The sequence below is a fragment of the Gigantopelta aegis genome, chromosome 5, assembly GCF_016097555.1.
Source record: "Gigantopelta aegis isolate Gae_Host chromosome 5, Gae_host_genome, whole genome shotgun sequence".
Taxonomy (NCBI): Eukaryota; Metazoa; Mollusca; class Gastropoda; order Neomphalida; family Peltospiridae; genus Gigantopelta; species Gigantopelta aegis.
This window is the reverse complement of record NC_054703.1, coordinates 35,378,151-35,393,150: the sequence shown is the minus strand read 5'-3', so window position 1 is coordinate 35,393,150 and position 15,000 is coordinate 35,378,151.

Sequence of the window (15,000 nt, the reverse complement as noted above, 5' to 3'; positions counted from 1 at the left end):
CTCATGAAAGAAAGCTATGAAATCAATTTCTTTCTCTCATCCTCGAGTATTTAGGACAGAGCTATGTCATGAAAAAAAGCAATGAAAGCAATTTCTTTCTCTCAACCTCGAGTATTTAGGACAGAGCTATCTCATGAAAGAAAGGTATGAAATCAATTTCTCTCTCTAATCCTCGGGTATTTAGGACAGAGCTATCCCATGAAGGAAAGCCATGAATGCAATTTCGTTCTCTCATCCTGTCAGATATGTCGGATATAGCTATCCTATGAAAAAAAAGCTATGAAATCAATTTCTCTCTCTAATCCTCAGATATGTCGGATATAGCTACCCCATGAAAGAAAGCTATGAAATCAATTTCTCTCTCTCATCCTCAGATACTTAGGACAGAGCTATTCCATGAAAGAAAGCTATGAAATCAATTTCTTTCTCTCATCCTCGGATATTTAGGACAGAGCTATCTCATGAAAGAAAGCTATGAAATCAATTTCTTTCTCTCATCCTCGGGTATTTAGGACAGAGCTATCTCATGAAAGAAAGCTATGAAATCAATTTCTTTCTCTCATCCTCGAGTATTTAGGACAGAGCTATGTCATGAAAAAAAGCAATGAAAGCAATTTCTTTCTCTCAACCTCGAGTATTTAGGACAGAGCTATCTCATGAAAGAAAGGTATGAAATCAATTTCTCTCTCTAATCCTCGGGTATTTAGGACAGAGCTATCCCATGAAGGAAAGCCATGAATGCAATTTCGTTCTCTCATCCTCAGTTATTTCGGATATAGCTATCCCATAAAAGAAAGCTATGAAAGCAATTTTTATTACCAACTTGGTGAACGTCTTGGTGTGTCGTACAAAATTCCGTGTTTATAAAAGGCCCGTGTTTATAAAACTTAAAGTCTAGACTTTAATAAAGTCCAGACTTTAACGTAATGCTATTTGAATGGCGTTGCCATGACGTTAAAGTCTAGACTTTAAGGTTTGTAAGCACGGGGCCAGGTGCTGCGTATCAGTTGCTAATTGACGTAATTTTGGTAAGTGACGTCATCTCCCCTGGTCTAATGTGTGTGCATTCGCATGTCTTGATGAGTAAATGTTGGAAGTAATTGTCAGTGGCGGATCCAGAAAATCCATTTAGCCTCTGCTTGTCATATTTTACATTATTTAGTGGTGGATAATAAATAAAATACCACACTCGTTTTCGTAAGATAAATATTTTACGAAAATGGTGAACTTTCGTTCGGTCAAATACTAACATGGGATGTTCATTCGTTTCGTAAAAACGTTATCTAGCGAAAATGAGTGCAGTATTCTGTATACCTTCCATGGGATATCACTGTACAAACGATGACACATTGAATATACGTGCTGTAAAAACCAGTTCCATATCTTCCGCACCCCACCCTTCCCTCCGACCACAGGGACGGTTTAACTTGTCGCATTGATCAATTTTTACACGTAAATATTTATTGGTGTTGTTAATTTATTTATTCTGCTCAGTGTGAGATAAACTTTCTATCTTCGCTAGTTGTGAATGACAGAAGGATAAGCCTACATCAATACGTACTTCTGTCGAAGACGGTGTTTAAGCGAAGCTAGTTCTGAATGACAGAAGGATAAGCCTACATCAATACGTACTTCTGTCGAAGACAGTGTTTAAGCGAAGCTAGTTCTGAATGACAGAAGGATAAGCCTACATAAATACGTACTTCTGTCGAAGACGGTGTTTAAGCGAAGCTAGTTCTGAGTGACAGAAGGATACGCCTACGTCAATACCTACTTCTGTCGAAGACGGTGTTCAAGGGAAAATATGGCGATAACTCTTATGAACCGTTCGTTGTATAGGAGGACCGTCACTGCCAAACTACACATTCTGCGTTTCTCTACAGAACGACACATTCTAGGTTTCTCTACAGAACTTATACATACTGAGTTTATCTACAGAACGACACACTACGTTTCTCTACAGAACGATACATACTAAGTTTCTCTACAGAACGATAGACACTAAGTTTCTCTACAGATCGATACGTACTAAGTTTCTCAACACAACGATATACACTAAATTTCTCTATACAACGATACGTACTAAGCTTCTCTACGGAACGATAGACACTAAGTTTCTCTACAGAACAATACACACTAAGTTTCTCTACAGGACGATACACACTACGTTTCTCTACAGAACGATTCATACTAAGCTTCTCCACAGAACGATAGACACTAAGTTTCTCTACAGAACAATACACACTAAGTTTCTCTTCAGGACGATACACACTAAGTTTCTCTACAGAACGATACATACTAAGTTTCTCTACAGAACGATACACACTAAGTTTCTCTACAGGACGATACACACTAAGTTTCTCTACAGAACGATACATACTAAGTTTCTCTACAGAACAATACACACTACGTTTCTCTATACAATGATACGTACTAAGTTTCTCTACAGATCGATACACACTAAGTTTCTCTACAGAACAATACACACCACGTTTCTCTATACAACGGTACGTACTACGTTTCTCTACAAATCGATACACACTAAGTTTCTCTACAGAACAATACACACTACGTTTCTCTATACATCGATACACACTAAGTTTCTCTACAGAACGATACACACTAAGTTTCACTACAGAACGATACACACTAAGTTTCTCTACAGAACGATACACACTAAGTTTCTCTACAGAACGATACACACTAAGCTTCTCTACAGAACGATACACACTAAGCTTCTCTACAGAACGATACACACTAAGCTTCTCTACAGAACGATACACACTAACTTTCTTTACAGAACGATACACACTAACTTTCTTTACAGAACGATACACACTAACTTTCTTTACAGAACGATACACACTAAGCTTCTCTACAGAACGATACACACTAACTTTCTTTACAGAACGATACACACTAACTTTCTTTACAGAACGATACACACTAAGCTTCTCTACAGAACGATACACACTAAGCTTCTCTACAGAACGATACACACTAAGCTTCTCTACAGAACGATAGACACTAAGCTTCTCTACAGAACGATACACACTAAGTTTCTCTACAGAACAATACACACTACGTTTCTCTATACAATGATACGTACTAAGTTTCTCTACAGATCGATACACACTAAGTTTCTCTACAGAACAATACACACCACGTTTCTCTATACAACGGTACGTACTACGTTTCTCTACAAATCGATACACACTAAGTTTCTCTACAGAACAATACACACTACGTTTCTCTATACATCGATACACACTAAGTTTCTCTACAGAACGATACACACTAAGTTTCACTACAGAACGATACACACTAAGTTTCTCTACAGAACGATACACACTAAGTTTCTCTATAGAACGATACACACTAAGCTTCTCTACAGAACAATACACACTAAGCTTCTCTACAGAACGATACGTACTAAGTTTCTCTACAGAACAATACACACTAAGTTTCTCTACAGAACGATACACACTAAGTTTCTCTACAGAACGATACACACTAAGTTTCTCTATAGAACAATACACACTAAGCTTCTCTACAGAACGATACGTACTAAGTTTCTCTACAGAACGATACACACTAAGCTTCTCTACAGAACGATACACACCAAACTTCTCTACAGAACGATACACACTAAGTTTCTCTATAGAACAATTCTTCTCTACAGAACGATACGTACTAAGCTTCTCTACAGAACGATACACACCAAACTTCTCTACAGAACGATACACACTAACTTTCTTTACAGAACGATAGACACTAAGTTTCTCTACAGAACGATACACACTAAGTTTCTCTACAGAACGATACACACTAATTTTCTCTACAGAACGATACATACTACGATTCTCTACATAATTGTACATACTAAGTTTCTCTACAGAACTATACATACTATGATTGTCTACATAATTGTACATACTAAGTTTCTCTACAGAACTATTCTATGTCTCTACCGATACCGCTTGTTTTATGTGATGTTTGATATGATATATCATTAATATGTTGGATACAAGTGGAAGTGGTTTTAAAAAGAAACAGAAGAGGCTCAGAAGATTATTTGTTTGTTTGTTTGTTTGTTTGTTTGTTTTTGGAAAATGTGATTCATGGGAACCATAACGTGCACACCATTTGGATTCGTTTTTATAAATATTTAATTATTTTTCAAATATTTTTTTCTCTTCAGTAATGTTTGTGACGAGTCAACGAAACATCACGCACATTAAAAAATTAACATTTATTTCTTTTTTAAATTCTTGTTTGCCTTGCTGTTATTAATAATACACTTGGAATTATGAAAAATGAAAGTTATAATTTGTGTCGTTCATGGACATATGAACCAAATAACCCATTTACGCACTTTTATATGAACGGTTTTGCACTAAAGAATAATAAAACAATTTTATTTTATTTTATAAAAAAGCAAAGTAGGAAAATTCAACCTATTTCCAGTATATTGACATTAATATTTTATTTACGTTAGATATGCATTACAGACGAATACATTCTATTTAGACCGCTTCAGAAACGATAATTCCTCTTGGGGGAACTATTGTTATTTTTAACAGTAATACAGAACGTTCGATACACTTTTACTCCTTAGCAATGTCCATTTTGTTTTCTTCTGACAATGTAGTACTAAATATGTATTCTCGAAGTTGTACGGGGTCATCATGATCACAGAATGTAAATGTGTATCGAACGTCCTGTAATAAAAATTGAAAGCATAGAAAACCAGCCCAGGTAGCTGAGGTGTATGTCAGGATATCTTGTTTGAACATTAATTAAATATAAAGTTTGTTTCCATAAAATATGTAGGAGGTCTGCTACAGACGCAGATCGACGGGAACCATAAAATGTGTTTGGCCTGTATCGATCTGTATAGGTCATTGGCGTGTTACATAAAGTATCGAAACCAAGTTTTAGGATTAGCATGGGGTTAAAACGTATTTAATGAAATAGCCTGTTACATTGTCACGGTGGTGGTGTCGTGGTTAAGCTAAGCTATCTTGATATAATGCTGGTAGGTACAGGGTTCGCAGCCAGATACCGGCTCCCACCCACGGCCTGTTTTAACTACACCCCTTTCTCTCTCACTAACCACTAACAATTAACGCACTGTCCTGGACAGATAGCCCAGATAGCTGAGGGGTGTGTGTGTGTGTGTGTGTGTGTGTGTGTGTGTGTGTGTGTGTGTGTGCCCATGACAGAATGCTTGAACCTTAATTGGATATAAGCAGGAAAATAAGTTGAAATGAAATCAAATGCGAACAAGAATCCTTGGCCAAACAAGGCTTGTCAAACAAAACAGTAAACATGTGTATTATTGGTAATCGCTGCAACCTTTATATACTGAAGCGCATAGAAAATGCACCATGGTATTTTAGCTTAAATAATACTAGATACATATAACACAGAAATTCAATACATTTTATTTCATCTAAGGTAAATATTGATTATAACAAAATTCATAGCAGTAAAGACCAGTTACAAGGTGAAGCTTTCTAAAAATAGGCTTACATCATTGGATGGGGTGAGGGTCAAAATTGAAAAGGTCAGGTGACTCATACTGATACATTTCAGTTTTGATTACGCACTAGTACCACGTTTGACCCCATGTATAGCGTCTCCTCGTTGAGTTAACAAGTCTCTGGGAAAAGAACTTATGGCAGATTTTTCCAGGCATACACCAAGGCTGCTTCCAATTGTTGGAGTATGTGTGGCTGTATTCCACGCTGAACATGTTTTATCTCATTCCAGACGTGCTTAGTAGGTTAAATTTTTGGGTGAAAAGGGTGGACATGGCAGTACTTTGAAGGAAGGAAATGTTTTATTTAACGACGCACTCAACACATGTTATTTACGGTTATATGGCGTCGGACATATGGTTAAGGACCACACAGATATTGAGAGGAGAGGAAACCCGCTGTCGTCACTTCATGGGCTACTCTTTTCGATTAGCAGCAAAGGATCTTTTATATGCACCATCACACAGACAGAATTGTACATACCACGGCCTTTGTTACACCAGTTGTGGAGCGCTGGCTGGAACGAAAAATAGCCTAATGGGCCCACCGACGGGAATCGACCCTAGATCGACCGCGCATCAGGTAAACCAAACCACCCACTAACCTACTGTCCTGGACAGACAGCTGAAATAGCCAAGGACAGCATGTTTGAGCCTTAATTGGATAAAATTAACAAACTAGTTGAAATTAATGAAAAATTAAATGTACCTGAGGTATGTGTGCCCAGGACAGCGTGCCTGCACATTAATTGGATAAAAGCACTAAAATAATAAGTTAAATGAAATAATGGATTTGCTGAAGCATTCTGAGGTGAACTGTCATGATAGACACCACCTCCAATCAATATGCACACACCTTTAATAAAATTAAAGGCACGTTGCCAGCAAAAAAAAAAACACCTCACAAAAACAAACCCCAGTGTAAACAGTTCAGATGAGTGCTGAAATTAATAATAATGAGAAAAAAATGTGTGGACCCAAATGAGTATTTAAATGTAGTTCCTACTTGCACTAGTGCACAGAGAGTACATCGGTCAACCATGCATTTCAAACGCCAATAAAATATTAAAGTCACAGCATCCGAATATTATTCATTGTTTACGACCTGTTTTTCTTGTTTGTTTGTTTGTTGTTTTTGTTTGCTTTTGTTTCTTGTGTTTTGTTGGGGGGGGGGTGTTGGAGAGAGAGAGAGTGAGAGACAGAGAGCGAGAGAGAGAGAGAGAGAGAGAGAGAGAGAGAGAGAGAGAGAGAGAGAGAGAGAGAGAGAGAGAGGGGAAGGAAATGTTTTATTTAACGATGCACTCAACACATTTTATTTGCGGTAATATGGCGTCGGACATATGGTTGAAGACCACTCTACATGGGCTACTCTTTTCGATTAGCAGCAAGGCTTCTTTTGTATGCACCATCCCACATACAGGATAGCACATACCACGGCCTTTTGATATACCGGTCTTGGTGCACTGGCTGGAACGAGAAATAGCCCAATGGGCCCACCGACGGGGATTGATCCCAAACCGACCGCGCGTCAAGCGAGCTCTGTACCACTGGGTTACATCCCGACCCCAGAGAGAGAGAGAGAGAGAGAGAGAGAGAGAGAGAGAGAGAGAGAGAGAGAGAGAGAGAGAGAGAGAGAGAGAGAGAGAGAAATTGGGGAAAGGAGGAAGGAAGTAAGAACAGATTGGAGCACAAAAACCATCGATAGGTCAAATGACCACATCGGGGTACCAGTCAAGATTTATAGTCGGCGAGCGTTAGCGTCGCTCGCTGTCGCTGAACAGGAGTCGGGGTTCGTGCTTATTATAAGTCCACTAGCAAGAGACTTTTTACAAGGTACTGAGCAGCCTCGGCGGTGTCGTGGTTAAGCCATCAGATTATACGGTTGGTAGGTACAGGGTTCGCAGACTGGTACCGGCTCCCACCTAGAGCGGGTTTTAACGAGTCAGTGGGTAGGTGTTTACAAGACAACTGCACCGTCTTTTCTCTCACTAACCACTAACAACTAACAACTAATCCATTGTCCTGGACATACAGCCCAGGTAGCTGAGATATGTGACCGGGACAACGTGCTTGAACCTTAATTGAATATAAGCACGAAAATAAGTTGAAATAAATAAATATAAGCACTTTGCCATAGACAAAGACAGCAAATGCAACGGTCTTTGATATACCAGTCGTGGGGCACTAGTTGGAACGAGATAAAAAACTAACAACATATAACAGATAATTGATCCACTGACGGGATTCGATCCTTCAGACCTAAGCACCTCGGGCGAGCGGTGTACCGACTGAGCTAGATCACTCTACCTACCTTATTATGTTCTTCCTTGGTATGCTCTTAGTTCATTTAGACCGAGCACAAAAACATTCACTGGACTGGTACCGGCCTCGGTGGCGCAGTGGTTAAGCTATCGGGCTGGTAACTAACCCACTGTCCTGGACAAACAGCCCAAATAGCTGAGGTGTGTGCTCAGGACAGCGTACTTGAACCTTAATTGGATATAAGAATGAAAATAAGTTGAAATGAAACTGGACTGGTTTATGCGCTTCACGTTAAAAAAAAAGAAAAAAGTTTGTTTTGTTTAACGACACCACTAGAGCACATTGATTATTAATCATCGGCTATTGGATGTCAATCATTTCGTAATTTCAACATATAGTCATAGAGAGGAAACCCGCTACATTTTTCCATTATTAGCAAGGGAACTTTAATACTGTACCATCCCACAGACGAGAAATAGCTCATTTGGGCACACTGACGGGGATCGATCCAAAACCGACTGCGCACCAAGCGAGCGCTTTTCCACTGTGCTACGTCCCGACCCTTCACGTTAAAGGAAATGAGCACATCTGGGGACCAACGAGCAGTTGGAAAGAACACTGTGTGACATTTGTGATATTACACGGAGATATCACTCAACGGGAAGATCGATTTAAAGATAATTGATTGACAACCCCAACGGTGATGACTTAGACGCCAAACCCACACCGTAAAACAAAATTAACACAACTGAAACTAATATATGGCGTTGGCGTTAATTGTGAAAAGGCGGTATAAAATGTTTAGTTGGAAATGAATGAATGAATGTTTAACGACACCCCAGCACAAAAAAAAATACATCGGCTATTGGGTGTCAAACTATGATAATGCAAACAAATAAAGTGATGATCAACATCAATATAAAAATTCAAGATTTAAATAAAAACAGTGTAAAGAACTGTGCAAAAAGACAAATATCACAGATAGATACTGACTTTTACTAAAAATTTCAATTGTATCTCGAAGAAAACAAGAGGATTTGTGCTGTTTTGGCCATTCTCACAGAGAATGTTACACCCCTGCACCACGGTGAGGTTACAGTACGCGCGGGGAAAAGACGCTTCGTTTCGTTTAATTTTATTTAATTTCGTTTTGTTTTTTGTTTTGGTTTGGACCGGCCTCGGTGGATTCGTGGTTAGGCCATCGGTCTACAGGCTGGTAGGTACTGGGTTCAGATCCCAGTCGAGACATAGGATGTTTAATCCAGATACCGACTCCAAACCTTGAGTGAGTGCTCCGAAAGGTTCAATGGGTAGGAGTAAACCACTTGCATCAACCAGCGATCCATAACTGGTTCAACAAAGGCCATGGTTTGTGCTATCCTGCCTGTGGGAAGCGCAAATAAAAGATCCCTTGCTGCTAATCGGAAAGAGTAGCCAATGTAGTGGCGACAGCGGGTTTCCTCTCAAAATCTGTGTGGTCCTTATCCATATGTCTGACGCCATATAACCGTAAATAAAATGTGTTGAGTGCGTCGTTAAATAAAACATTTTTTTTTTTTTTTTTTTGAGGGTTGTTGTCGTTTGTGTGTTTCCTTGTTTGTTTGTTTGTTTGTTTTTGTTTGTATTTGTTGTTGGGTGTGTGCGCGTGTGCGTGTGCGTGCGTACTTGCGTTGGTTTTGGTTGGGGAGGGGTTCTGCCTTCTTATGTTTTCTTTTGCGGTATTTTTTCTTTTGTCATTGGGGAGTTTTTTTGGGGAGGGAATGTGTGTGTGTTTTTTAAAATGGAATTCGACACTCGTGTTATTTAAAGGGACAGACCCTAGTTTCAACCCGTGAAAATTAACACTAAGTTTAGTTAAATGGACAGACCCTAGTTTCAACCCATGAAAATTAACACTAAGTTTAGTTAAAGGGACAGACCCTAGTTTCAACACGTGAACATTAACACTAAGTTTAGTTAAAGGGACAGACCCTAGTTTCAACCCGTGAAAATTAACATTAAGTTTAGTTAAAGGGACAGACCCTAGTTTCAACCCGTGAAAATTAACACTAAGTTTAGTTAAAGGGACAGACCCTAGTTTCAACCCGTGAAAATTAACACTAAGTTTAGTTAAAGGGACAGACCCTAGTTTCAACCCGTGAAAATTAACACTAAGTTTAGTTAAAGGGACAGACCCTAGTTTCAACCCGTGAAAATTAACACAAAGTTTAGTTAAAGGGACAGACCCTAGTTTCAACCCGTGAAAATTAACACTAAGTTTAGTTAAAGGGACAGACCCTAGTTTCAACCCGTGAAAATTAACACTAAGTTTAGTTAATCTACAAACTTGTAACACATTTGGATAAAGATACAATGTGACTTTGAAATGGTAAAATACCCTTTAAAAATAGACTAAAACTCGACTCCATAACTTTTACTTCTCAGACGAACGTGCGTTTTTAAAAATATGAGAAATGCATTTTATGATATTAAAAACATCAAGATCACCAAAAACACTTCGAATGTACGGACATGGATAATCTAAACAATAAAATCTAAGTATAGTGTTATTTCTGTTATTAAAAACGGCTCTGATAGTAAAAAGTATGCCTTAGTGTTTAAAAACTAGGGTATTTCCCTTTAAAATAACATTTACCTTATACCTTGTTGTTCAGAAATGTATCCAACTTTCTTTTGAAATAACTTCTTTAAATGTAAATGGTATCTACTATCTAACGGTAATTCAAGTGATATTCTTTATATCAATCATGGTTCAAGAACGTTCAACCACCAGTTATGCTTCACATTTGACCAAAGTCATGTAAACATTTTGTCAATATCATGTTTATTAGCAGGTGCAATAAACAACCCACTGTGATATATACACCAAAATATACAACAATATATACTACAATATATTAGCCTCTTGGGGTCGTCGTATATTTTCGCTTTTTCTTTTGTGCAGTAAAACTAATCTCATTTCTTACAGACAGATTCAATAGCAATACTCACTGTCTGCCTTACTGGTCTCTCAGCAATATAAACACAATACCGTACCAATACAGGTTAATAGACATGTATTAACAATAGGATTTCCATACGAAATGCATATACAATATAACTAGAAGTATTTGATTAATAACTGGACAATGGGGGTTCTGTATTATACGTGAGTATAAAAGATATTTTAATACTGTGGTGACAATAACATTCTAACTCCATATATATATATATATATATATATATATATATATATATATATATATATATATATATATATATATAGGGAGGGTCTAAAAGGGTAGCATAGCTTTCGGTTCCCCACCCGTTAGGGATTCATCAGTTCATTTCAACTTATTTTCGTGCTTATATCCCATTAAGGTTCAAGCACGCTGTCCTGGGCACACACCTCAGTTATCTAAGCTGTCTGTCTAAAGGAAGGAACGAAGGAAATGGTTTATTTAACGATGCACTCAACACATTTTATTTATGGTTATATCGTGTCAGACGTATGTTAAAGACAACACAATTATTGATAGAGGAAACCGGCTGTCGCCACTTCATGGACTACTCTTTTCGATAAGCAGCAAGGGGTCTTTTATATGCACCATCCCACAGACAGGGTAACACATACCAGAGCCTTTGATATACCAGTCGTGGTGCACTGGCTGGAACGAGAAATAGCCCAATGGGCCCACCGACGGGGATCGATTCCACACCGCCCGCGCATCGAGCGAGCGATCTACCACTGGGCTCTATCCCGCACGGGCTGTCTGCCCAGGACAGTGAGTTAGGTGTTAGTTGGTAGGTGGTTAATGAGAGAGAGAGAGAGAGAGAGAGAGAGAGAGAGAGAGAGAGAGAGAGAGAGAGAGAGAGAGAGAGAGAGAGAGAGAGAGAGAGAGAGAGAGAGAGAGAGAGAGACGAGAGTTGTCTTACACTTAAACTCGCTCTGGGTTGGAGCTGGTACCTGGCTGCGAACACTGTGCCAACCAGGCTGTAGTCCGATGGCTTAACCACTGCGCCACCGAGGCCAGCAGTTAGAGATGACAATGGGCTGTTTTCAACAATGACGTAACGATCTAATGGGAGGAGGATCAAAGTATGCATTGCAAAACATTATGTGCATGGAGGGGAAGTTGTCAAGAGGTACGTAATGCTAGGCTCAAACTACCAACTGTATCTCACGACTTCTCTATGAATGTTCAGTTGTTCGTCTGTGTCCATATTTTCGAAGCCATTTTAGCCCTACGAAATCGTCAAACAATCGTAGGGTGTGACGCCAGAACAGCACACGCCATAGTGACGTCATAGCTTACGATAATTTTAAGACTTCGAAAATATAGGCCCAGGGCACTCTTACAACTGGATTGTCGTCGTATACAGCTTCTACGACCGATTAGTTGTTAATCTGAGCGCACCCGTCGTAAGTTAGCAGTTTGGGGAAATTACAACGCAACCGTTGAGTTGTCCAACTTCGTCGTGACAGATGACAGTCTGAGTCTAGCAGTAACGTTTTGAAAACGTAGATGTCTGATTTGTATTAATAAAGTAAAATGCAGAACAGGTCATTACTACTGTCGACTAGCAAATGTTTTTTTCCCTATTTAACAGGCACGACGGAAGCAAGTCGACATGGTGGGGGGGGGGGGGGGGGGGGGGGGGAGGCGGACGCTGACTGAGATCGAGGACGCAAAGCAAAGCTTTTAGGGGGTTCGGGGATATGTTCCCCCTAACAAGTTAAAAACTAGAGGCCCTGAAAGGCAGTTTCATGCTTTCTACAAGTAAAATTCATCTCTGCATTAAGATTTACTACTAATAGTATTTTTTATTCAAAAATAATTGGGGGAGGTAGAACCCCTAGCCCCCACCCCCACCCCCACCATACACCCACACCCCCAACCCTGCTCTGTTGTACCTGTTTAATCTGTATTAAAAAACAAAACTAAAGTAATTAAAGCCAAAAATCCAATAATATTGGTCAAATTGTTTAATGACAGGATACGCGGGAGAAAAAGTTAAACTTGATTTTGTTTAACGACACCACTAGAGCTCATTGATTTATTTGTCATCGGCTAGTGGATGCCAAATATTTGGTAACTCTGCCATATAGTTTTAATTAAGAAACCCGCTACCTTTTATTCCATCAGTATCAAGGGATCTTTTATATGCACCATCCCACAGACAGGTGAGCACATACCACGGCCTTTGATATACCAGTCGTGGTGCACTGGCTGTAACAAGAAATAGCTCAATGGGCCCACTGGCGGATCCCATACCGACCGCGCATCAGGCGAGCGCTTTACCACTGGCCTACGTCTCGCCACTTAAAGGGACAGACCCTTAAAATTAAACACTATACCATTTTGTTTACATAGACCACAGTTTCAAACCGTAAAAATGGACACTAAGTTTGGTTCGTTTACAAACCTGTAACAAATTTGGATACAACAGACTAAAATAAGACTCGTTTGACTAAATAAATGACGTTGAAATACCTGTAAAACAGACTAAAACGCGACTCCATAATCATTACTTCTCAGACGCACGTGCGTTTTTTTTTTTTAATTATGAAAAAAAGCATTTTGTGGTGTTAGAAACCCCAGGATGACCAGACACACTTCGGTTGTACGAAAATGGATAATGTGAACAATAAAATATAAGTAGTGTTTGATTTCATTGATCATAAACGGCTCTAATAGTGAAAAATATGCCTTAGTGTTTAAAAACTAGGATCTGTTCCTTTAACCAATGGGAGGTCCAGAGGTTATGTATTAGTGTTTTGTTTCTTATAGAAATAGTCTTATTATACATAGGAGATTTTCTCTTAGCCAGACTTATCAATGTCATCACTATTGTACACATGTAGTTGACTTTGAATAAGTCTTGCTGGACAAAGCTTTTATTACAATGGAAAACCCCAAGCCGCTTTCGTCGGAGATTTAATAGAAATGGAAAATAGTAATTTGCCAGCAGATGTTTCCAGCTATTAACAGGCGCACCGAACTGGACAAATTAATACTACATTCTTAAATAATTATCCTTGGTGAAAGAGTGTTCCTTTGTTTTGCAACGCAATTGGTTGATGGGGTTGGGTGGCTTTCTACGTTTTCTCCTTTTAAGCTTCGTTTCTACCAACTTATTTTATATAGGTTGTGCCGGATGTTTTTCATAGGTTTTGGAAGCGATGAGCTTTAGGGGCAAAGGTCGCCAACTCTGAAGATTGTATATATCCTGGTTGAAGGAAGAAGAATTCTCTCTCTCTCTCTCTCTCTCTCTCTCTCTCTCTCTCTCTCTCTCTCTCTCTCTCTCTCTCTCTCTCTCTCTCTCTCTCTCTCTCTCTCCCTCCCCCCTCTCTCCCTCCCCCCCTCTCTCTCTCTCTCTCTCTCTCTCTCTCTCTCTCTCTCTCTCTCTCTCTCTCTCTCACACACACACACACACACAACACACACAGAGTCTCTCTCTCATTCCTTCTCTCCCTCCTTTCTTTCTCTTTCTTCCGCTCTCTCTCAGACTTATGTATGATGGTTTAACCACGACATCACCGATGTCGGTTCATGCAAATGTAGTACTTGTTGTGTAAAATGGGTGTAATATGGCCAGGTTTAGTGGGTGTGTTTGTTTAAACCAATAGCCTGGGAGAAAGAGCTGGACCGTGTTTTTCTGGATATCTTGCCCCCAGGCAGCCGAAAGCACATAAAGGCAACACAACCTCATTTGTCGTGTCGTTATTTGCAGTAGCAGCTTAATATAATCCGGTTTAAAAGAAAATACTACAAAATTCTGAAATGCTTTTTGAAATCTTTCTTTGATGATTACACGTAGGTTGACCTCTATAGTATTTAAATAACCCATTGGTTTGAAGTAACTTGTTATATGTAGTACTAACTGATAACAACTGTGCAAGTGGTGTACTGTCACTTGTATAACAGGAACACGAGGCGGTGGTCGGGCATAGCGAGAGAGAGAGAGAGAGAGAGAGGAGAGAGAGAGAGAGAGAGAGAGAGAGTACCTTTAACATGCGCATATACCTCTATGGTTTCAGGCATAACTGTCCCGGGCCCTGTCTCTGGATAGCCAATGGCGTGGCTCGGACAGTAATAGACTGAGAGAGAGAGAAGACGAAAAGCGAGGGAGAGATCTAACATGCCATTACCTCTTGGTTTCAGGCAAAATGTCCCCGGGCCGTCTGGATCCAGTGGCGTGGCTCGGACCCGGGG